The 24130-nt window shown below is 39.3% G+C and overlaps 1 protein-coding gene across 2 annotated transcripts in view; it reads right to left on the reverse strand.

The window, feature by feature from the left end:
* Nucleotides 1-23116, reverse strand: part of kcnab2a (potassium voltage-gated channel subfamily A regulatory beta subunit 2a) — a 141069-nt gene extending 117953 nt beyond the window's left edge. Inside the window, exon 1 of one of the 2 annotated variants that reach the window (XM_088617487.1) lies at nt 22923-23116. The gene's annotated coding sequence lies outside the window, so the exon portion shown is untranslated. The remainder of the gene's footprint in view (nt 1-22922) is intronic. The other variant, XM_088617489.1, reaches the window with a different exon arrangement.
* Between the last annotated feature and the right edge of the window lie 1014 nt (nt 23117-24130).

A 24130-nucleotide genomic window follows, 5' to 3' on the forward strand; every position in this document is an offset into this window, starting at 1 on the left:
TACTCCTGGTAAGGGTCGCAATGATAACAAGCTGTGAGAGCAGAGCAGACTTCCCTTCTCCAAGAGGAGTCTCCAGCTCCCTGGTGTTCCCAGACCAACTGAGATTTAATCTCCACAGCGTGTCTGGGATCAGCCCAGGGGGTCTCTTCTCAGTGGGCTGTGCTCTGTACACTTCCGACGGGAGCTGTCCGGGGAGCACCCTCACCAGATGCCAGAGCTACCTCAACTGGCTCCTCTCAGCCCAAGGGAGCAGTGACTCCACTCTAAGGTCCTCCCACATTGCCCAACTCCTCATCCTGTCATGAAGAGTAAGCCCGCCAGTTCGATGGAGAAAACTCTTTTCCACTGCTTGTAGCGGTGATCTCATGCTCATCCAAAGCTCATGACTTCAGGTGAGAATATGTCATGATGGCAACATAGACTGACCAGTAAACCTAGAGCTTCATCTAAGAACTCAGCTCTCACTTTACCACCTGGTCGTGTGTTCGCATTACTGCACCTGCTGCACCAATTCACCATCGATCTCAACATCCCCTCTACCCTTATTTGAGAACAAGACCCTGAAGAACTGTACTTAAACGCTTCCTCCTGGGGCAGTAGTTCACCCTTCACCTGGAAGGTGCAATCCATCATTTTCTAGGAAAGAACCTTGATCTGAGATTTGGACGTGCCGACACTTATCTCAAATCATGTCAGTCAGCTGTCAAACTCTCCAGTGGTGCGCTGCAGATCACTGTCAGATCAGATAAAGAACAGATGACCAACACTTCTATCCTCAAATATATTTCAGGGGACAGGGGAGTTCGCCACCCCTGCCTACACAAGTTTTATGGACTTGGAGAAGACTTACAGACATGAACCCCGGAATATCTTGTGGGAGGGGCTGCGGGACCTTGGAGGGCCTGGGCCACTTAAGCTTGCCATCCAGTGCCTGTATTTGCGGCGCGAGAGTTGTGTCTGTATTCGTGGTGTGAAGTCGAGCCCGTTCAAGGGGGGCATTGGACTCCATCAAGGGTGCGTCCCCTCTCCTATTCATGATCATCATGGATAACACATCAAGGCACAGCCCAATTGTGTGTCCCCAAGCCATGACACACAATTATCTAAGTGCTGCCAAGGGTAAGATGGGATAAGTCGGTCAGGGCTATCACGCCTATCCCAGCTGTCCCACAAGTGCTTGCAGTCATGCATTGGTGAGGGACATGCCCCTCTTCCAATAGGTGCTGTGTACCTGCGATGGGTTAAAACACGAGCGGTTGGAAAACAGGAAGGTTGGAGGAGTCTGTCTATACTTCCTCATTGTCCAGTGTGCAGTCAAGGGATGCAAAAATGTCACTCAAGATGTAAACAATATAGTAAACTAAATTTCACCTTAACAATCCATGCAGAGTAATTATTATCAAATAATAATTTGCTCTTGTTCTTAGCCAAAACACAAAGAAAAATATTTATTTTAGTAAAACTTGTTGGTTTTGTTTCTGGAAGATTCCTTAAGCAAAAACCTACTCTATGGGTATATTTACAACAACTTTCCCCATCTTGCTTTTAAGAAGCCAAACAAAGGGCTGACACAAAAAAGATTAAAAGGGCTGCTAAAGTTATAATTGGAGAAGAAGCATTGTATATGGTATAAAGGCTAATAAACAATATCCATTTATATTCTATGCTTACAAAGAGGCCCCATTTCCCTTGAAAGCAACTGTCAAAAAGGAAACCGCTTTAGAATATACTGTAGATTTTCATGTGACATGGAGGAATCTTAGAAGAGGAAATACTCATCTCTGCTGTCTTTGAACTAAAGTGAAAAGGGTAGATTCTATGTTATTTAGCAACACTAAGAACTATGTTAATTCATTCCTTTTGGAATATTTGTATATACATTAAAAAAAAGAGAAAGAGAACTATTTTGCTGGCCCAGGATCCCAAGGCAAGTCAAGTGGACCCTGATTTCAAACAAACCGGCCCTTCACATGCACTGCTTTTCCTACAGAACCCCTGAAACATCATATCACACCTTCTCTAAGCTGTGTCTACTGGACCATGAAATTGGATTCCAGCTGGAACCTCTACTGTAAACAATATGTTTGATCCTAGACATGATGACATTTCCAGAGTAGATACAAAAAATAAAAAAGCTAATAACACTAGTAACGAACTGCATTCTTCGATGCCATGGTGCACTTACAGATAGAGCTGGTGAACGATGAGCTACTGTATTCCAGGGAACAGCAAAATTAATAAAAGGTGACAAGTACACGGTTTATTAATATTCAAGAACATACACCTGAATGCCCATTGTGGCTCATGCAAGAGATGACCAGTAAAGAATACATCCTGTTGTTGATTTTCCTTAGTGTTTTAAAGGTGCCAGTAAAAGCTGTGGTGCTGAACGGATAGCTCCTTTTAATCTGTTCTTATTCCTGTCACCAACGGTCATAACAATGATTCTTTACTGCAACACTACCTTTAGAAATATGTCCAATATAAAGCATTCTTCAAAGCCCACCATGTTGGATCCTACCAATGCTGGGAATGACACACTTATCTGTAACTGACACATTCCTCAGAAATCTGCAGAAAACTGTAGATTTCTGGGAAGAACAACAAAGTACAGGTAGTTCTGCTATAATGTGACTGCTGTGTTCCTAGAAAACACTGTGTTACAGCAATACATTTGTTTAATGAGAATTAAGGAGTTAGGAGGTAGAGTTTGGATTCACAATAATGAAGGTATTTGTTCTATTATTAATTACTAATGTGATAATTCTTAACAGAAAACAGTGAAATAAAAGATTAAATTGCTATAATATGCATTAGTATTTACATTACTAAGCGATGATAAATTCTACAGAGGAGGGTGAGAAAACATTTTTCAAAAAAATGTTTTTAACAACATAGACTACTATGATTTTTAACTTACCAAAAAGAACATAAACATACATTTTATTTACAAATATATTCTAACACTCACCACAAATAAACAGAAATAATATTATTATATTAATAATATTATTACAGGGTGAGACAACATTGTTCGTAAGAAACATTTTTAACAACATAAACTACTCAACCCCATAACGCAAATGACATCAACCTTTTGTTCCAGAGTAACAGCTTCCTTTTCTGCTCACTTGCACCACACCCACGAGCAGGACGCCAGACCCTTGCCACGCAGTGCAACACCAATATTTATATCAATGTTTCCAAAGAATGAAAATATAGAGGCTGAGCACAGACGCACAACTCTTTTGCCCGTGCAGGTTTCAGAAAGACTGCAGTGTGTGAATAAACCCGCGTGAGCTGCTGACCTGAGGCTGCCACGCCACCATTTTCACTCTAGACCTGACTAAGTGACTACGTGTGCTGTGCTTGAATAGCGTTAGAGCCAACGCGCACCCACACAATGGAGAAGCGTTCCCTATCAAATCAATCGTGTTGAAGCCAATCTGCATTATGGAAAAACGCTATAGCGGAAATGCCAGCATGTACCTCTTAAAGGGACAGGAAAGCGGCAAAGCAATAAAGCGTTTTGGACTTGCACATACTTCTCCATACATCTTCTCATGTAGATGAATTACGCCTCCACTCATACAAACACAAAGAAAATGAATGAGTAATTGTGTTGCACGTCAATGCTAACAGATTGTTTGGGATAGACTATAACACTGCCTGTTGTGTGCAACCCATGAACCAAGAATCTTGTCTTGTTTGCTATTGTCTTCACAAAGCCATAAAAAAGGGGCAAAATGCACACTGGATATACTTCCATTTTTATACTCATGATGATTGATGGTGGGCATATTCAAAAACTACTATGTGTATCAAGAAACAATTACTTGCAACTCCCAGCTCATTCAAGAATTTGTCAGATTTGCATTAAAAAACCAGCTAGTGAACCAGTTACAATGTAGCTATATTCAGAACAGTCTACAACTGAGAGCTACACAGGAATAGATGGGTATGATATAAAGGCTTCATTCAAAAAGGCAATGAAGGGGCAAGGGTATTTCGGAAAAAGTAGCTTAATTAATGTGAATTGGTTCATGGTCTGATATGCACGTTGGTAACTGGAACAATTACAAAATCATATTGCAGGGATCCCGTGCAAAGATTTGATAAATTTTCTGTTTATTAAAAAAAACACCTATGAAACTATAAAATTTACAAAGCAAATAACAATTCTTCACATTTATCATTTTGCATCATTTGCACTGGCATTTAATTTAACAGACAAGACCTAGGGAAATTAATTATTTTGATTAAAATTTGTAACCAACACAGTTCAGCATGGGGCTCAACAAGTTACGACCTAATGCTTTGGAGCAAGTTGCACATCCTGTATTGCAGAGCCTGGAAAAGACTTTCCCCCCAGACCATCCAACTTGTACCTCTTAATCGACTCCAAGTGTCCAAGTGTGGTCTCCCAGATCGTGCCCTACCACTGACAGATGGTATTTGTCTGTCATATCTTGCCAAGATAGAAATTGCTGGCTGTGAACATCCAAGAGGGTGAGCAACAGTGCAAGGACTTATTCCAACCTGTAAATACTGACGGTACGAAGGAGTTGTACTTTGACAAGCAGGGTATATGGGCTACTTGTGGCCTTTTTCTTTGATTTAAGCCAGGCTTGACATTCAGCTGGTTAAATCTCCTCATTACCTGTGCACATTCATGTCTCTCACTAATGAGATAGTTTAATGGCTATGCAACAGTCAAAGGCACAAATATGACAGTCACAAATGGTCAGTTAATCAAAATGCCACCAAAAATATTTTATCAATACCCACAATCTGTATACCTTCTTTATATGAAAAATAAATTCATTAATTATACCAGTAATACTGGTGATAATAGTCTTTTGATGCTCAACATATATACTCAAAAACAACATGTTATAGGGTATATAACCCCCTGGCACCCAGATATCAATTGTATGAAAGAGGCATGCTGAGCCATCACAAAGTCTTTATACCATAAGACAGCATATATCTGTAGAGGTAAATGATCCCAATACAATACTGAGAAGATATGACACAGATAATAACAGAAGAAAAGTTACAAATGAGAGGAGGCCATTCTGCAAACTTAGCCCGTCTGGTAGTTAGTACCTAACTGATTCCAGGATCCGCATCCAGCCAATGTGGCTCAGTAATATCCCCCACATAGTACCACAAACCTTTGGAAAAAATAGTAATACCAGTTTAAAATGCACTTCACTTTAAAATGTGACAAGTGTCCTCTAGTTCATGTTTCCCTGTTCAATTGATCAATTATCTTGAGGATTATGAATACATGTATCAAGTCCCCTCTCAATCATCTTTGTTGAAGCTCAAAAAGATTAAGTTCCTTCGGCCTTTCAAATGACAGACTATCGGGGGACTCAATAAAACCAGCAGAACTGTCCACAATTCCAGTAGGGACACACTGAGGTGGAACCAAGGTAGATTTCTCCAGGCATACAAGTGAGTATTCCAAGACACTCAAGGCACAATGAAATACTGTAAGAACAATTACCTTGAAAAAGACTGAAGATAATAAAACACTGTGACTTTTCAGAGGCTTGCTCACTTAAGTATATTGTAATGTTTTTAGTAGAAAAAAAATTGCTTTAACAGCAAATGCTTTCATAATTGTACCAGACACCGTTTTACAGATTACTAACAATCCTTCTTGGAATAAAATACAGACACATATGAATAATTTATCAGTTGGGTATACCATTAATTCATTAGAAAACCCTTAATGTAAACATTGTGTGCAATTTACTTAATTGGTTACAGCAACTCCTCAAAGCTGCACTAACAAAATGCATTTTAAACACTTATCGCAACAGAGATATTGGCATTCTGATAATTAGCTTTGGTTATATAAAGAGGATCATGAATCAATTGCAATGCACGCATCTACCCTTTCAAACAAGGGTGGTGTGAAATACGTCACAAACTGATGGTTATGCAATGTGAGACTGAGACCTGAGCTGTTCAGCAATGACAATAAGTGCTCAATGCATTGCAATTAGTAACTAACCTGCTGTGTCAAGTCTCAGCTGTGTTTAAATACTGCTTTTTCCATGAACTGAAGAACTCCAGCTAGTCACCAAGTTATTATTAAGTGTTATTCATTGACTAAATCTGAATTGGTGCATGTTCAATAAAAGACACATTTCTGAGGTCTGTCTTCTTTTAATTTAATGATTATCTCAATTTCCCAGCTTATTCTAATCCATTATGCTTCACTGTCAGCCTATAGCCCCAAGCCTAAATTTCAATGTCTTCAGTGTTGCAGACCACTGTGTCCCTGCTGTCTCTGGCAGTGTGCCAGCAATATCACAGCATCATCTGTTTCGCCTGCCATCTTCTTTCCAATCCTCCCCACACCCATCTATGAACGAGCAACGCCTTGAGGTTAAAAACAGCAAAATTTAACATTAAGATCGAAGGCAATTATTTATTTGAAAAAATCATCAGGAAGTGTCACATGGTTTTCATGCTGGGTTGCAACTGAATATAGAAGGGCAATCTTGGTTGACTTCTTCATTCAGAGTGGTATGATTACACCACCAATTATGGGTATTTAATGCAGCATTTAACTGAAACATTTCCCCAAGTAACAAGATAATAGCCCCAGCAAGGCCTTTCCTCAAGCTCTTTTGCAAGCCAGTCAGGCTGACTAAATGTACAAGCTTTACATGATTAAAATGTACAACTCCAATTTAAAACATAATATACCACATTTATGTAGAAATACACTTCACAGCATGTCATGTATACTGATGCACAAAACAAAACTTAACACTCAGGTCTAATGGATTTAATCAAAATATTTTTAAATACAGATAAGATCACTGAAAACAAACCACAGATTCAAGAACGAGATCTTTTATCTATGAATGAAATGTGGCACAGTTATTAAGCAAACATTACAAAGCTGGTATCAGGTATGGACCCTAAGCAATAACACATTCCTGGCAGCACTGACACATATACCTGATCAGCCCCTGGGTAGACTGCTGTGGCATGTTCTGCCACTCTACTTGTACTGCTGGCAAAGGTAAACTCGCAGCACTAGACTCCTCTTGATGGCATTAGCAAAATTATCCCAAAGGTGTTCAATTGTTCTGAGGTTAGCATCATAATCTTAGCACTGTGTGGTACTGCTTTCTGCAGCTAGAAAATCAACACTTCCATTTGTTGACTTCATCAGTGCATCACAGAACAATAAGGTTGTCCCCAATCTGCACTAAAGCCTCTTTTAACAAAAGAATAAGACTCCTCCCCTCAACATATCCACCACAGATACAATGCAACCTATAACAACAGTGAACTCACCACAGTATCTCTACATACGGTACAGAAATAGAGCACTCCACAACTCCGCTTCTACCTTAGATATCCTCTGAGCAATCGTAGATGGCTATTTCAATCTTCAAGTAAATGAATCAGATGGATATTCGTGGGCCAGTGTGGTTGTCCTCTATCTTCCAGGACCTGGCCTGCACCTGACATATGCACTTACCTGGTCTCTCTAGAGTAGTCTGTTTACTGTCACAGCTGAATATCTCATCCTCTGGCCAGAGTCTATCAAAGACAAGCTGTCTTCATATCACGAAAACAGCAACCAGTCAACTTTCATTACTCAGCCAGTGCATAGTCGCATATTTCACTCTTTTTCCCTTAATAAAAATCTCCTTTGTAAATGGCTATATACAAAAACTATTTTGGCAATTTTATGTAGTACAAACACCACCTTGAGCATCTGGTATTCTTACAAAACATGACTTGATTTCACAAAAATGGAACAGAACGGTATTATGATATGACTCAAATGATCTAAGATAAATACCCACTACTTAAATGATGTATAAATGCTATTCTTTATGAGCCCAACAAAATATTGATACAAAACACATTGCTGCATTTTCAATGTGCTTCAGGGCATAATGGTAAATAGTGTTATTTGAGAAGGGATATCAAGGTGGATTTCATATCAGAAGTGCCTTATTCTGATAGGTAAAACAATAGGCATTCTTGGTGTGTTTACACAACTGTGCCCTTATCTGGAGGCCTCACTTGAGGCAGTCACAATGACCAAGGATCCAGGTGGCCAAACAATTGTACTATTTTTTAATTCTAGAACTAGATCAACTGCAATTAAATCATCAAACAGACTCTTTTAGAAATCCAACAGAGAAAAGATAAAAAGCATAGAGAAAAAACAGGCAAACACTGGAGAGAAGAAACTGCTGCAAAAACACAAGCTGTCTAAGTAATTTGAGCACTATAATAGGACCAGATCATAGACTTTAAAAAGGGACTATTTGTAGTATATTTGTTGGAAACACAGAGCTCCTATTTACATTATCCTTCAGGATGGAACAAACTGTTTTGTTTAGTGAAGCATTATTTTAAATATGCAGAGTTATTCATTTGTTTTTCATCCATTTTAGAGAGGGAGTTTATTTATTTGACAACTCTTTTATTTGATAAAAGACAGGTTTCCTTCCCTCTTTTCTGCTGTATTGTGTCTCTTATAGATTTCTATGTTGTTATAGGTCTGTAGAAGGCAGGACACTGACTCACACGTCTGTAAATATCTCCATATAGTCTTACATGCACGTCTTATTGCAAGTTAGCTTGCTACCTATTTAATACTTTTTGTAACAAATGATGAAATGTGAAGACAAATGCTATGTTATACTTAGTATTTCCTGAAATTAGGAGGTGTATTTATTAATTTTTCTTGTGTGCTTACATAGAAAACTGGTGTCAAAACCTTATATTTGAATCAGAGTTCTTATTTGCTACTTGTCCCACACCCAGTCATACAGGCAGGGTAGAGTTCATAACCTGTTAAGAGCATTTAAATCATCCACAACACTGGAAAGCATCTATTATACAAGTTTGTTAGTTATTAGCTTTATGTTCATGAGCAAAACCCGTCTTAGGGATTTCAGCCAAACTCCATGTCAAGCAATCAATTTTTCAACACAATGTAGCTTATACTGCAATGCAGCATTCATTTTCACAAACACTCCCTATCCCTATACTTTGGTATGCGTTATTAATTAAAAAAAGGCATTTAAAGGCTAACATTCTCCAGGTGATTTGATTATAAGACCCACATTTATATACTGTTTCCAACCCAAAACCAATGCACATATTCTTCCTGATGCTATATGTGTTCTTAACTTACTCCATACACTTCAGAGCAGTAAAGGGTATGCCAGCTGTGTGCCATGCTTTTCACCACTAATACTTCCATCTATTAACACATAGGTGAGCAAATCTTCAAAAAGCATGTTCAGGAATAGAGTGGCTAAGTGAAAAAGATTAAAATATTAACTTTCTGGTCTGGGTCCAAGGCTGTGAACGTGATCTGCCCTAACAGAGGACACCCAAACGCCAGCCTCAGCAACTTATTTTCCTGGCACAGCGCTTCACCACCAGCTGTGCAATGTAAGTGATCCATTAATTAAAACGATCTCCCTCTCTGTACAATTCCTGCAGGAGCAGGCTGGGCATAAGCCTAAAATTGAATATTCTGGTACTTGACCAACTCATAAAATCATACTTAGGTTAACGAAGCAAACAGAGGGTCCTGGTGCTGGGTAGAAAAAAAAGTTGACTATACTTCACTGAAAAGGATGAAGGAATCACAAGGTGAAGGAATCACATGGCATGAGCTTTGAACATTTAAAATAAGATACCTTGGAAATGCAAACTGTCTGGTAGTTTGATGGAAGTAGTGTAGAAACAATAAACAGACTGAACTCTGGATGACAGTGGGGAAAAAAGTCGATGGTGAGGTTTTATTTCAGACATTTTCTAGATGCTCCTCAGACTAAACATGCAAGTGTTGCTTACTGAGTCAACTAATTCTTTCACTTCCCACTCAAACACCTAACCACCATTCAAAGTCTTTTTTGAAACCCAACGGTCTGCCCATTCAATTAAACAAAGATCAACAACATCAGACAAGACGATACACAGGCCCTTCATGGGTTGTGTGTGTGTTGTGTACAGTGTTCAGGGTTGTGTCTGACAGTGGAATGTGTGCTGATGGGCTCCTTTTTCTCCCCATGCCCCGTTTGTCCTTGGTGACAAGGTGACCGTTACGAAGGATCCAGAAACAATTAAGACTTTTGATTCTGTCTGCATATGTGTCCACTGTTTCCAATGCGTATTCATTCTTACATACCTACATATATCCAGAACCAAAGCAGGCATCTCAACAAAATAAAATAGCACTAAAGCAATAAAGAACCTATGTTCACAACCTGCAGCTCCACTCTTTCAGTTTATTAGTTGGTATTCCAATTGCCAGCATTTTACAAAGAAGCAGATTAAAACTTCAACCTGCAAAATTTCTAAACTGTCCACATCTGCTTCTCAGCAGGTTCATAGTCTCTGTTTATACCCACGACCACTGCTTTAAATACCACATCCAAACAAACATTATTTGTGAGAAAACAATGTTGAGTGCTGACTAGTTGTAAATAGATGTATGCTGAAATGTAAAGACTAAATTCCTCCATTTTGGCTACTGGACAGTCAGCATTGACTGGAGAAGTGGTGAGATCGTCACGGACTGCACTCTGAGCTCTCTGTCGCCAAGCAGGTCACAGGCTTGCAGCAGGACAAGGAAGGGATGTCCTGGCCAACCCAAACTCACCCAAATCCAGCAGCACTCATAAAAGTCATGTAAAATGTGCTCTGTGAAGTCATTTAACCACACACAATCAATGGTTGTGTTCTTATTTGCAAGGTATAATGAACTGAAAACCTAAGAGTGCAAGTACGTAATCTAATAATGTACCTGAACTGCTCACCCTTACCTGATACCCTAAGTGTGCTACTAAAATCACATTGACTTTAGATTCATTTCAGGTTGCTTGAAAAACGACATACTGAACTTGGTAAATAGTTCTCAGGCAGCGCATACAGTTTCAGCTGTGTCTGACATGTGATGACAAAGGTGGTAAACCAATCTGCTAAGCGATACAAGTCAAGGGGTAAAATAGATAATGTTTTAGTCAGATGCTAAACAAACACAACCTCATAGGGTTTATCCAAGAGGTGTCTCTTCCATGGTTGCAGGACCTGACAAACACAAGAAAATTACATTAAGCCATTCAAAAGGGTAAAGTCATGATTGTTGGCAGGAAATCTCTCTCTCTTAACTTTAACATGAAGACTGTCTCTTAAAAAGAGTAAGATCACTTGAAAAAAAGAAGTGCTACAACTGTCCTTTGTCCAGTTTGCCATTTCAGTAACCTATATGGTCTTCAAATACAGTTTAGCTACGGACTCATCAAGATTAAAGATGTTTCCACATGGCCAAGACCACATAATTTGATCATCCTCTGATCCCTACTGGGATACCATGGATTTGATTGGAGATTAATCAAAAGACATTCAAGAACTATGTGTCATTTAAACCTGTAACTTCAAGGATGTGCAACATGTAAGGGTAACCTGATTAAATTACTACAGATCCTTCAAAGCCTTTGAAAACAGCAAATGAAAGACCAAGACCTATCATATTTTTCTTCTTATAGAGACTATTACATTGGTGTGTTCTGGCAGATGCTGCCTGAAGGCAATTATTGAGGTGTATAATCATGATCTATAGGTGTTTCTGTGAAGTGGTTTACAACTTGTTGCGACATTCACGCTTGGGGCAAGCCCAAAGCTTAATTTCATCATTGAAAACTCATAATTGGAGCATTAGCTTTCTTATGAATTTGCTCAACTTTCTTAAATGCTGCATAATTGCTGCACATTTCGATTAAATAAAGAGATACACATTGTAAAATGCATCACCATTTTTAAATGCTTGTCATCACTGCAAAGTTATGCTTGAACAATATCCTTTGTAACCAGTTTGGATTTGAAAAACATGTTTGATTGCAATTCATACAATGTGTGAATCACTGAAATATAGCTGCATGATGCACTTAATGCACAGCGTCTTCTTAGACCTGTATATAACAGACACACATCGTAAGAATTGGAGATACGAGACCTGGTAAAGTACACAGGGATAGGTTCACAGTTTTTATCCTAAACTCCTTTAAATGTAGCAGATTAATTTATTCCTTAACTGACAGTGTCTGATAAGCAATTGCAATTACCCTTTGACAATACCCGTCAAAAACATGTCTTTGATATCATCCTGCTTTGCAGACACATTAAGCTATACAGATCTGCTTGGTTACAAGCCTAAACAACACTTGCAAGTTAAGTTTTCAAAATCCTCTTACTGCATTTATAATCACCGAATGCAAATGCGGCTTTAGCCATTAATGGATCCCCAGAGTATGAAAACCACTGCGGAGTTCTTTCTGTGCTTTCAGCATACAGTTTGATCAGCAATAGATGGGCGGAACCATTTTTACATTTTAAACCCATAATGACAGAATAAGAATTACACAACAACATATTGCTTACCATCCCATTTTCTCTAGGATGCACAGCTTCATAGGATGTCATTAATACATTAATATTGCAATAAATGCGGATACCATGACTTCTGAGTGGGGTGAAATGTTGGGGGCTGGGAGATTTGAAGAGTTTACTCACTATAAAACTAAGAAAAAGCCACCATTCACCTCAAGCTAAGGGGAAAATATAATGTTTTGTTGTTTCAATAAGGGATCATTTTATATTACCTGAATAGAATGATAAAGAAAAAAATAAAATTACTTCATTAAACCTAAATTGTGAACCACCAGGAGTAATTTGATGCTTTGCAACTATCCAAACACGTTCACAATACTGTGCATGACAAAAACAGCATACACAGTGCATTTAATCAAAGTAATGGTATGCTGATGAACTTTAAGGTGGATCGTTCAAGTACACTACATCAAATATTCCAAGATAGAGCTCTTAGGTCTACAAATAAAAGCCAAAAAAGTTAATACAGCTATCCATCTCAAACACTACGGCCTTGGCATGCCTGTAACCATTGCAGTTTGAGTTTGCAGGCTGCAAATGTGCCTCATGCAATGAGAGATTCCCTTAAAATTTCAGTATGTCACACAGTATGTAAAAGAGATCAGATGTTAAGCAAATGTCTTACCACTAAAACCACTAAATGTCCATTTCTATGTGCTGGTGGCTTAGTTCTGAGACTTCTCCTTTGACAGCCTTTTCACTAGGAAGACTTTTCAAGTAACCAGCAGCTTTACAATTGCAGGCTTACATGTTAATTACATTGTCTGTCACATCACTGTCAAAAAGAAGAAGGAACGTTCTTTCAGTATTTTTTTTTTCTTGGAGGAAAGCTCCAACACAAATATGTAGGAGTTCAAACAAATCAGATTATGTTTGAAATTATTTTTTGCAGTGGATTTAAAAACCTTGCACATTTTATTATTAAAGCACTTAATAATTCATTGCGGCATATTACTTGTTACTATAGCACACTAATCCTTTCTTTCAAAATACAATTTTTTTGTGCTTGGATGCACTTTGTTTGCAACAGAAATCTCTGCTGTAAAATTCCTGTACAGTACCTCTTCAGGCTTAGCTGGGGCAGTGTATGTATAGTTTGATAAGATTAAACTAGGCTTTAAAGACAAAGTGCGGGTAAGGTGTGAGGTTCTAGACTAGAGGATATTAGGTGGGAAAACTGGGCTTTGTTTTGGTAAAGGAATAATACAGCTGGTGAAGCAGAACAGAATTTTACATAAACCTCAGTGTGCAAGTGAAAAAAAGCATCGTAGAAGCCATCTCTGTATGTGTTGAACAGTTCATCTGAAAGTGGGTGTCTAGTGGATTATGGTGTGATATTACGGCACTGTGTCTGGCTGATTCTAAACATCGTCATTTGTTATTCACCTCCTGTTTCCTTTTTGTTTGTTAAACAGTTTAATCCCCCAAAGCATTTTTCATCAAGCTGTTTTTAACTAATTTTTATTTAAACATTTATACTCACCCTAGAGTATGTTTATATTCAGCCATAATGCAAGTAAAAAATGTGTAAGTTTTAATCCTCTTCCTTTTTAATACAAATTGTATGACACATTTAGCTACAATAATCTATACCCTGGAGTTTTGAATGCTAACCCTTTTTAAAATAACATTTTGAATGTTGTCAATGGTAGGTGAATACATTGTCTCGTTCTTTCAAGAAGCAGCACTGACGCCCGTTTAAGCAGACCTGCCCCTTTATACTGTATGGACACCCTCTGCTTGCACTCTGCTGCAGAATTATGTTTTCTTATTGAAATAGTACAATAGGTTTACATTCTCTTTTAATAAATAAAAAACACTAAATCTACTGCATCCTGCAAATACTGTACAAATCCGTACTGTAATTGAATCATTGGACAATAGCGACATGTACACCCTGCTGGCACTTCACTGTGTCCCCAGCCTATACTGGAATTGCATTCTGATGATGCTCATCTGGGGATGCACAAGGACCCAGAGTCACGGACACCAGATGCAAAGTGACCTTATCCAACACGGCTGGTGTCCTGAAAGTGCTCTACCCTTTTGCTCATCCTAAATGATGCCTTGAATATTGTTCTAAAAGAAGCTGGTTACTGTAAACTGCTGTGCTGTTAATAATTCCAGCCCCCACTGTATCTCTTGCATGCTGTTTCCTCCCTTTCTGTTAATATATCCAGATGCTTTATTTAGAAACAGGAGGTGAAAAGCGTCTAGGATATTCCCTGTCCATTTTTTGTATTTGTTAAGGGAAACTTAGTTGAAGTTTACAATTTTATTGCATAGCTATTTATTCTCACATCTTCATTGTTCAGTAAGCTGTTATACTTCATATCTAATACATTATCATACCTGCAGAATGCCAGGTATAATAGCACATCTCAAACTGTCTTTGCTTTTTTCCCCCCACTAAGTCACACATACAGCATGGAAACTCCTGTAGAAGGAGAGCCTCAAAGATGTCAGGCTAATTTCCTTCACTACTTGAGAAAAAAACAGACCCCCCCACACTACCCCCGACATTCAACAGCACACAGGACTGCACACAGGCCAGCTGAAACACAACTATGAACACTAAGATCTAACCCACCAATTCAGACGTACCGATTCAAAAACCATTACTGTCTTAAAATCAGCACAAAAGCAATGACACAGCCTTCCTGTCTGAGCTGAAAACCTCTACTGAAAGGACACTGAGTGAATAACCTCTAAACAATCAATGATGAGCTGATGGAAAGTCTGTGAGCTGTGTTATAAAATGCCCGACAAACACACTCTTTTCATATTGCTGGAGCATACCACCTTCTCTTTTCCATTAAGATGCTCAAATAGCGACACAAAGCCAAATGAGGACAGACCATTCAAATGGGTAAGTAAACAACTGGATGAAACAATGTAACAGCACAGGGTACACAGTTTAATAGGTCACTGTACCATAAGCTGCATAAGAAGGCATGCAGGTTCGTCTGAAATAAGACTTTGTATCTCTAAATCAAATTTAGTGAATCAGTTCTGATGAATCAGAAACAAATGTGGGAAACATTCTGTAATCTAAATTTCAAAGATGCAGTTAATCATATAAATTTATACATATATAAAAACAAGTAGCTCTTTCTTGAAATTGAGTCATCATTCTGACATCAGCAGTTTCTGAAGACTGCCCCTTACAGCTGACCCCTCTACAGAACCACTCCTCTCCCATCTGTCAGAGCCATTTTTCTATGACACACCATAAACTCTGTTGTGCCTTACAGATGATTTAAGGCAAACTCTAAGAGCAGGGCCTCTCTCAGTGACAACTATGCTTGGAGGCACCCAGCAAGTTTCTGGGGTCACTATTTTTCCAAAAGCTGTGAAAACCCTGGCCAACTGACGCCCACTCTATCTCTCTGGTGCTCTGCCAAGTGTGGAACTGCCTGAATATTTAGCACATTGAATAACTGGATGACGCAATACAGGGTATGGAAGGCAGAGCTTTATTGAATGTTACAGGGCAGAAAAACACCAATCCAAGCTAAGTCAGTTGAATAACTAGGCTCTTTCAAGATGCGGGATGGGGTTAATAAATCAGTCAAATAAAGAAACTGGGCCAGGGCTTCCCGCAACACACAAGCTCAGGACAGGTGGTAACATCTCCCACAGAAGACATAATGTGTCACCAGCTCCCCAACCTAGATATTTAACAGCTAGATTTCTGTACTAACTTGCAAACTAACCAGCTGGCTAATTATTAACTAATCAATTTTATTCTGATGTTATATGACCACGATAACTAGTCAACAACTAGTTTGATTATATGGAATTTATCAATGATAATGCTGCCCAAGGAAGAGCTTTGTGCCTGAAACACATTGGAATTTGCGATTTTCTGTGTGCATTAAGCCTCTGTTGTGCTTTTTTGCTAATGATGTGCTGTTTATTATTTTGTGCTCATTGAGGCCATACGTTTTTTGCACTTTGAAAATTGAGTGGCTTCCATTCCCTGTCTTTATTCTCACCAACTTTGACAAGGACAAAAGGAGACAGTATTTATCTGCAAGCTGATAATTCAGCTGCGAGGAACTCCAGCGTTTTTTACTATATGTCACTTACCAACATAGCTCTCAAAACGCTAACGTGCGAGATTTCTAATTGAAAATTGCGATTACATACTATTTGTATTGATGGTTTCTTTTATTCACATTCAAAAAACACAGTGACTAATCAACAGAATAAACTGTCTAAAGAAATTTAAATAATCTACATTCATTACTTTGTGTTTTTATCAACCTAAACTTGACGCAAAAGCGAGAGATTTTCAGACCAAGGCGCGAGCCCGAGAAATTTGGTCCCAGTGAGTGAGACTTCAGAGTTGTGCGATCACATACCATCTCGGCTGCTGGCTGGCAGACTCTGTGGTGTTATTACAAAACACTTTTCCATATGGATTCTTGTGTACATTCATGCATTTGTTTGGACAAGCAGCCCGTATACAATGGCAGGAAACCTTGTGTAAAAGTAAGAATGAGCTGAACAGTTATATCTCACTTGTAGCATTTCAAATAATCTTATTGTTCTATTCTATTCCTTGTCTTTTGAAGATTTGAGTTGAGCACACTGAAGTAAGAATAACTGTCTCTATGTTGTCTGCTCCTTTAGTGTCATTCCACCTTTGTTAAAGCTGATCTTGCACTTACTGGAAGTTACTGGGTTTTTTTTCTTACTCTTAACTGGTGAAATGTAACCCTTCACCTATTGTTAAATACACATTTATAGCAACTTCCTTACAAAAACCATAGGATCGCAGGTCTCCAAAGTGTCTCAACAGCTAATGAAGCTTACCCCAGTGCCAGCTGACCTCTGATCAACTGGGTTTGAGTCTGGGTCGTGTCACTAGTCGACCGAGACCTGGATTTCTCAAGCGGTGGGGCAAAGCCAGCTGTGCTGGGTAGGCTGGGAAGTTGAAGGTTTGCAGTGCTGTTGGTCAGAAATGCATCAAGGCACTGAACCCTTGGTACTGGACCGTGACTCGTTGAACGATAAATGGCTCAAAGGCGAGTAGAGGAACCTGCCTGTACTTCCTCATTCTCGCCCATGTGTGGCCTCAAAATGTGTAATTCTTCTGAAAATCAGATATAACAAAAAAATCGCTTTAAAAAATTGATTTTGGTCCTACAGAACAAGAGTTGCTAATGATTGGTTTATACAGTATAATACACTTAAAGCCACTGTGTTAAAAAAAAACAGGTCTGGGATTTTTCTTTTACTGAAGTGCAATATCAAATGGCTGGTGAAACTTAACTGCATTACACTCACTCAGTAAAACATCCCTTTCCCATCTTGTCTAATGCGCACAATCTGATCAAGAGATATGGGGAAGAATTCTGTAACTGCATCACTTTACCAATTACTCAGTCTTTGCAAAACCATTTGTTATTTCGCCCCACTGCACTGGAAACCTGCCTGTGGCTGTATACAGGATTCCAATTCAAGCAGAATAACATTTGCTTGGCACGTGTGTTCAACATGGAAAAGGCAAACATTCTAGAAAAAATATTTTTTACACTACTGGGTATATTAGAGCAAATGTTTCTCCCATTTTAAATTTTACAATTTAACATCAAGTCAACAGGAGGTATGGTTTGCCAGTGCCCTGAAACAGGTTATTTTTTTTTGCAGGACTAAGCTCACTGCTTTCCAATATATCAATGTGCCTTCAAGTATAAGCATCCCAAAGAGCAAGTAAGACTGTTAAATTTCTCAATATTTTGCAAAGAAGACAGATTGATTTGATAACCATAACTAGTTTTGAAAACAGAAAAATTACTTTTCTTCTCCATGATATTTTTTTCAAGTTAAAAGTAAATATATATATATAACAGTGGGAATCCTCAATAGTACACGTTGGTGAAACACTATTTGATGTAGTTATAATACTTGTAAAATTGTAATACTTAAAATTGTATTGTATGCATTGCAAATAAAATTAATCAGTACTACTTTCAATGTTTCATGCTGCATTTTGGGCATTTCTGCACGAGCATTAAAAAGCTAGGGCTTCACTGTACTCATACCACAATGAAATATCCAACTTTAACCTCAGAAAAAAACATAACATTCTCCATGGAATCAACACAAGGGGACCTTGTGTGTTTCAAGGACACCAATCATGGAATTCATTACAAATTCCGAAAAAAATACCAGCTCTGGCCTCCTTTCCACAAGCTACAGCAGAGGTCTCCCAGCCTCGGGAGATGTTTTATAAATACCATACATCACCAGCGCCTCAGGAACAAGCAATGTGCTAAAGTGGTTCAAGACAAAACTGTTAAACTATTAATCATATTAATCAACTGGGATCTACGTATGAAGGAGAAGCCAGCAGAGAGGTGTAAGTCCCTTGCGTGTTTCAGCAGTGCCATGAGGATCATTTACAGTAGGTCAAACACGGACTGCAGATTTTCCCACACTCATCCTCCACAGGTCTCTACAACAAAAAGACTGCTATGCCTCAAATCTTCTGTGTTGCCTGAGAGACGTACAGCTATATAAACCTGGAACACATGAAGTTGCTGTACTGACTCGATGACCCCAGAATGGCTCGGGTTGTGGCCGTTGCTTAGTTAGAGATGAGTAAGACAGTTTCTATTTCTGGCACAGTTTACAGCAGTTTGCAACACTCCTGCAGAAAGGAGGCCAGCAGAAAAGGAGGAAACGGCAGCTAACACCAGCTTGCAAGAGCGTGCAACCTTAGGCAGAACTCCTATTTCACAGTTTGCTCTGTTAAGGCTTCCTGTTTCAGAATGCTTCAATACAGCATGTAAAAAAGCTGTAAATTAATCTTTAAAATAGTGCAATCTAACGCATTTCAGATCGGTACAGTATGAAAAGAAATAAAATTGAAAGAGTTAATGATGTGCAAATGACTGCTGAAGTGAGGTCTTCAGCTTTTTAGTTTATATTTAAAAACATTTATATGACAACTGAGAAAAATGCCGCTTATGATGGATCAGTTATATTTCTAATGAAACTGTGCAAAATTAGTTAACTGGTATAAACTAACAAGAGTGAATGCGTTTGTGCACCTGGAAATTTTGTTTGCTTAAAATGAACATGTTTAAATGCTAAGTTTCAATGATTTGTTTTTTAATTTTAAAAAATTAAATTTAAATTTACTTTTATAGTTTTGTATGACAAAGGTTTTACAGGTAGCTACCAATCCAAAGAAGAAGACTTGTTTTAACTCCACCTGTCTGTTACTCTTGTCATCTGATATTTCATTAAATACTAACTGGAAACAAACTCTAAAAGAGGATTATACCAAAATATTTATATATAAATAATATATATAGAAGCTTTCACATTTCATTACACAAATACAGGCACCCAAGGGATTTGTTTCCTATGACAATTAAAACATTTACAGCATATTTGGGTAGCACTGTTCTGCAAAATTTAGTGCTACTGCCTCATAGCCCAGGGCTCCAATTCTGGTCTTGGGCATCTGTCACCAAAGAGTTTTAATATTCTCCCTGAGTTTGCAGGAGCTTTTGCCTAGTGATCTGATTTCCTCCCAATTCCCAGAAAGATGGTGGCTATGCTTGAATGGTTATTCTAATTTTTTTCTCAATGTCTCTGCAATGACCAGTCACCCTACCTGTGGGGGAGCAGTTTTGCGCTCTCAGTCCCAAAATGTACCCTATACTTGCCGTGACCTTCACCAGAACAAGCAACTTGCTAATAATGGATGGTTAGAAGAATGCTTAGCATATCCATTTACATAGGAAAAATAAAAAATAGTTTAATGTTTTAATATATCTAAAATCCACTTTAAGATACAAAATGTATCTATTGCAGCAAAGAACATGAGAACGTCTGCAAAAGAAACTGAGTGATCTCTTCTTTCTAGCCTGGCAAGAGTGACCAGAGCATGGTTTCCTAATGTCTCTGTGGTCAAATCTGAAAGCACGAGACCTGGTGAGTGACAGAGCCCCTACCTTCAAGAGTTTCACAGGTTCCTACTATCAGTGTCTGTGTGGTCAAGTCTGAATGCAGAGCGTGTGTTGTGTGAGCATGTCTGCAGTGTGTTCATCATTCTGAACTTGCTATAGGAGAATCTCTGAGATTTGAACGTAGACTGTCCTGTAGCCAAGGAATTCTGAGTTTTGAGAACACAAGTTGCAGCAATTTTCACGCAAATGTCTCAGGAAACACCATCAGCCTATTTCAGGTGTATCCCAGTTGCATGCAGTCTTTTCACAAGCCTCACAGGAAAGTGGAATAATCTCTTTTGACTTCATTAAAGGCCAGACAGCAGCTGCTGATGTATCTGCTTCATCCTTCACTGCAGTAACACCACTGACTGACCCAGAAAGCTCTGCCTAGACAGCGCAGCCCTGAACACAAGCAGATTACAACACCTCAAGCCTAAAAGCCTATAAAGTGTTAGAATCAAGTGTTATAATATAAATATGATATAAAGACGCCCACATCACAAATACCTTCAACACTGAACAAGACGTGCTTGTCCTCACCCTAAGAACGAGCCGGAAATTGCACATTTTGAGACTTTGGTATGCAATGGCCAATCATTATCAAAAGAACGAAAACACAACCTTTGCAGCTGCCTGGAATAAAATTTAAGCAAGCTCTTCACGAAAAAAACAAAACAATTTGAGCTGCATTCATTTAAAAGCAGCACAAATAATACAGGGTGTCTTACCTAAACATGAATAAATCACATAAGTATTACATCACAAAAATATGAAAACTATTTTTCTTGAGATATACTGTTCTAATGAAAATGTTCTATCTTAAGAAGAGTATTAATTCCCATCTTTACATGATAAAAACTGAGACCCTAGCTTGCTGCTGTGTTTTCTTGTTCAAGTGGCTTAAGACATGATACAGTGTGTTGGTAAAGATATAGGCCTACTCTATATATAATTTTACAACTGATACCAAGCTGCAACTACAAAACTAAAAATTTAATGCTAGTTATTTTCAAAAAGTGTAACAGTGTGTGCTAATCAAAAAATGACTTTTTTTTAAGTTTTCAAACTTCAGAATGAATAAATGTTCACACAGCCAATATAAAACCTGACCTGCTCCATCTCTCAGTCTAATTCTTATACACGTCTCTGTCTACAGGCCGAATTTTGGAGGACATAACACTAAAGCCCTACAGGAAAAAATGTCTGCACATTTGGTTTGAAGATGCAGTTAAATCCTCTGATTTTTTTCCAACAACCAGATCATCCAATCGTTTTACTGTATGATGTTATCATTCCCATTCACTGATAAAGCTACTCTTTTGTGAGCATATCCCAAAATGGAATTTAAGGACACCTTAGGAAGGACACTAGGTGAACAGGACCCACGCATCACGAAACAACTGTTTCACCGGCGAGCAGCAAAAGGGCAAAACGTTCAATTCGGGAATCAGTGCACCTGCTTCTACATTTGCAAACGAATGCAGCATTTTTTTTTTTAATCACACCGTGCTAAAAGGTGATGACTGGAATCGCTTGCTCTCCAATAGCCTGCCTCTGCCTTCCGCGCAATATTATATAAAACCGCACTCAATGAAGCGCTTCGCTGCAGGCGAGGAAGAGACGGAGCAAAAGAAAACCGCTCGGAAGAAAAACTGCGGATTCAAGAAAGACAGAAACGTCGGTTTTGGGTATCGGAGCAGGAGATACGTGCATCCGAGGGCTGCAGGTAAACCACGCCTGAACTCAGACGTCGCCCGGGGCATCCGACAGCAGCGGCATCAGATTAAACCGATTCAGGACGAGTCAGAGGCGCCATAAACATGGAAGAGTACAGCCCCCCCCGACACGGCGGCTCATCGCTCTGGCCTTGCACAGGCTCCGCGCTTAAACCCCGGCTGCGGCACGTTTAACACAAATCACTCCCCCTCTGGGCTGACTTTCACGTATAATCAGTCCTGCAGATGTTAAAGCTCCGAAATTAACCACCTCGTTTAACTACTGACTACCGAGTCATGCGTGTCCTTCCTAGTGCTCTTTATTTTTTTTTTAAAGCACACAAGATGCACAGACAACTACAACGCGTTGCGGGTACTGCAAGCACTTCGACTCTGCTTTAAAAAAATGAATGCGGTCCCTTTAAAATATAACGGATAATTTGATAAATGCTCTAACGGACAAAGTTTTTTTTTTTAATCCTCCTTGTTGTGGAGATACGGAAAGAAGCGAGCTGATTAACACGTTTTCCTCAGCGCCCCATTAAATACGAGTCTTTGCGTGCTTTGTATTTGAGTAGTAACGTGTCCAAAATTAAATGTACTGTAGCGCGCACATCCTGCAACAGCAGATTTTTGTCTTTTGTTTCGCCTTCTATACAAAAAAAAAAACACTGCGTGTAAACCTTGCAAGGCAGCGAAGTAAAACAGCTGCTTTTTTACAGCACGGGCAACAACGATAACTACCGCTGAAAACGTGGAACAAGGCCTTTCTTACCTGTGACACGTCCAGTCAAAATACACGGTAAATCCCGATAAGTTTTCGGGAGTAACCCAGCAACGGAATTCCCTATCCTAGTCACGCCAGCACCTCTTGTTTTTACCGCTTTGACATCCCCACCACGCGCTGCCGCATACCCCCGCCCGCTCGCCCGCGGGGGAGCTGCCATTGGACGAGAGGGCCAGAGGTCGCCAGCGGCGGCGCTGCTATTGGACGGCGGCGCTGTCTCTCTCGGCCTGCCCCCGGGGGCGGGCCGAGTTGCTGCGTCGCCGCGGACGACAGCGCTGCAATACGGCCCGCGGGACGTCTGTTGCCGCCATGGCGTTACGCCATTGGTCTGAGCGTCTGGTTTGAAAACGAGAGAAGTTGCCGCACTCCACGGCCTGCGAGGTTTGGTTCGTTACAAGCAGAGGTACCGCAGGAATCAAGTTTGGCAGGTCCAACGCGCAGCCTGGTCTAGCGTGATATAATTGGCCGATAGCCATCAAATCACGCATTCAATCTCTGCCTGTTACCAGGTAGTTTAATTTACATAAGGAATGGCAGAACACAGTCGGTGCCTTGTGTTATACCAACAACATTATTGGGTTTTTTTTTTACAATAAAAGCAACGAACTGTAAAGCAATTTATGTTAAGAAAAACACCAAAATACAGCCTAACCTAAGTGTTTTATAACCTAAAACACAATTATGTCATGCCAGCTCGGTTTACACTTGAAACTCAAGAAGCTATTCCATGATTTGTTTTGAAGGGGGTCTGCCCTTACCATCTTTTTGAAACAGGAGAAATGCTGAACGATTTTTTAACAGTTAGACACAAGTACAGTACACCCAGTGAAGGGAGTCCTGGGGTTAAAGTTTCGAAGCCTGTCCACACTTCCAATAAAAAAATGGGTTGTGCAATGCGGGCTTTTATTTTCATTTCAGATCAACTTCTCAGTTTGTCAGCAGCTGATGTATTAGACACCTAAAGTCAGCATTATTCCATCAAGGTGAAGACAGTCAGGCAAAACGCACTTGACACATTTACATATCTGACTGCATTTAGTGGATTAACGACTCCTGTATCAGTAACCCCCCGTCATCATGCTTTTGAGATATGATCTGCACTTGAGTGGATCCACTGAACTTCCACAAACCTTACAGTGATCTGTATTAACAAACATTAAAAAATGCAATACTCATACTAAAAGAGCAACAGTTAA

This window comes from Lepisosteus platostomus, chromosome 23 (assembly GCF_059453375.1).
Source record: "Lepisosteus platostomus isolate fLepPlt1 chromosome 23, fLepPlt1.hap1, whole genome shotgun sequence".
NCBI classification, from domain to species: Eukaryota; Metazoa; Chordata; class Actinopteri; order Semionotiformes; family Lepisosteidae; genus Lepisosteus; species Lepisosteus platostomus.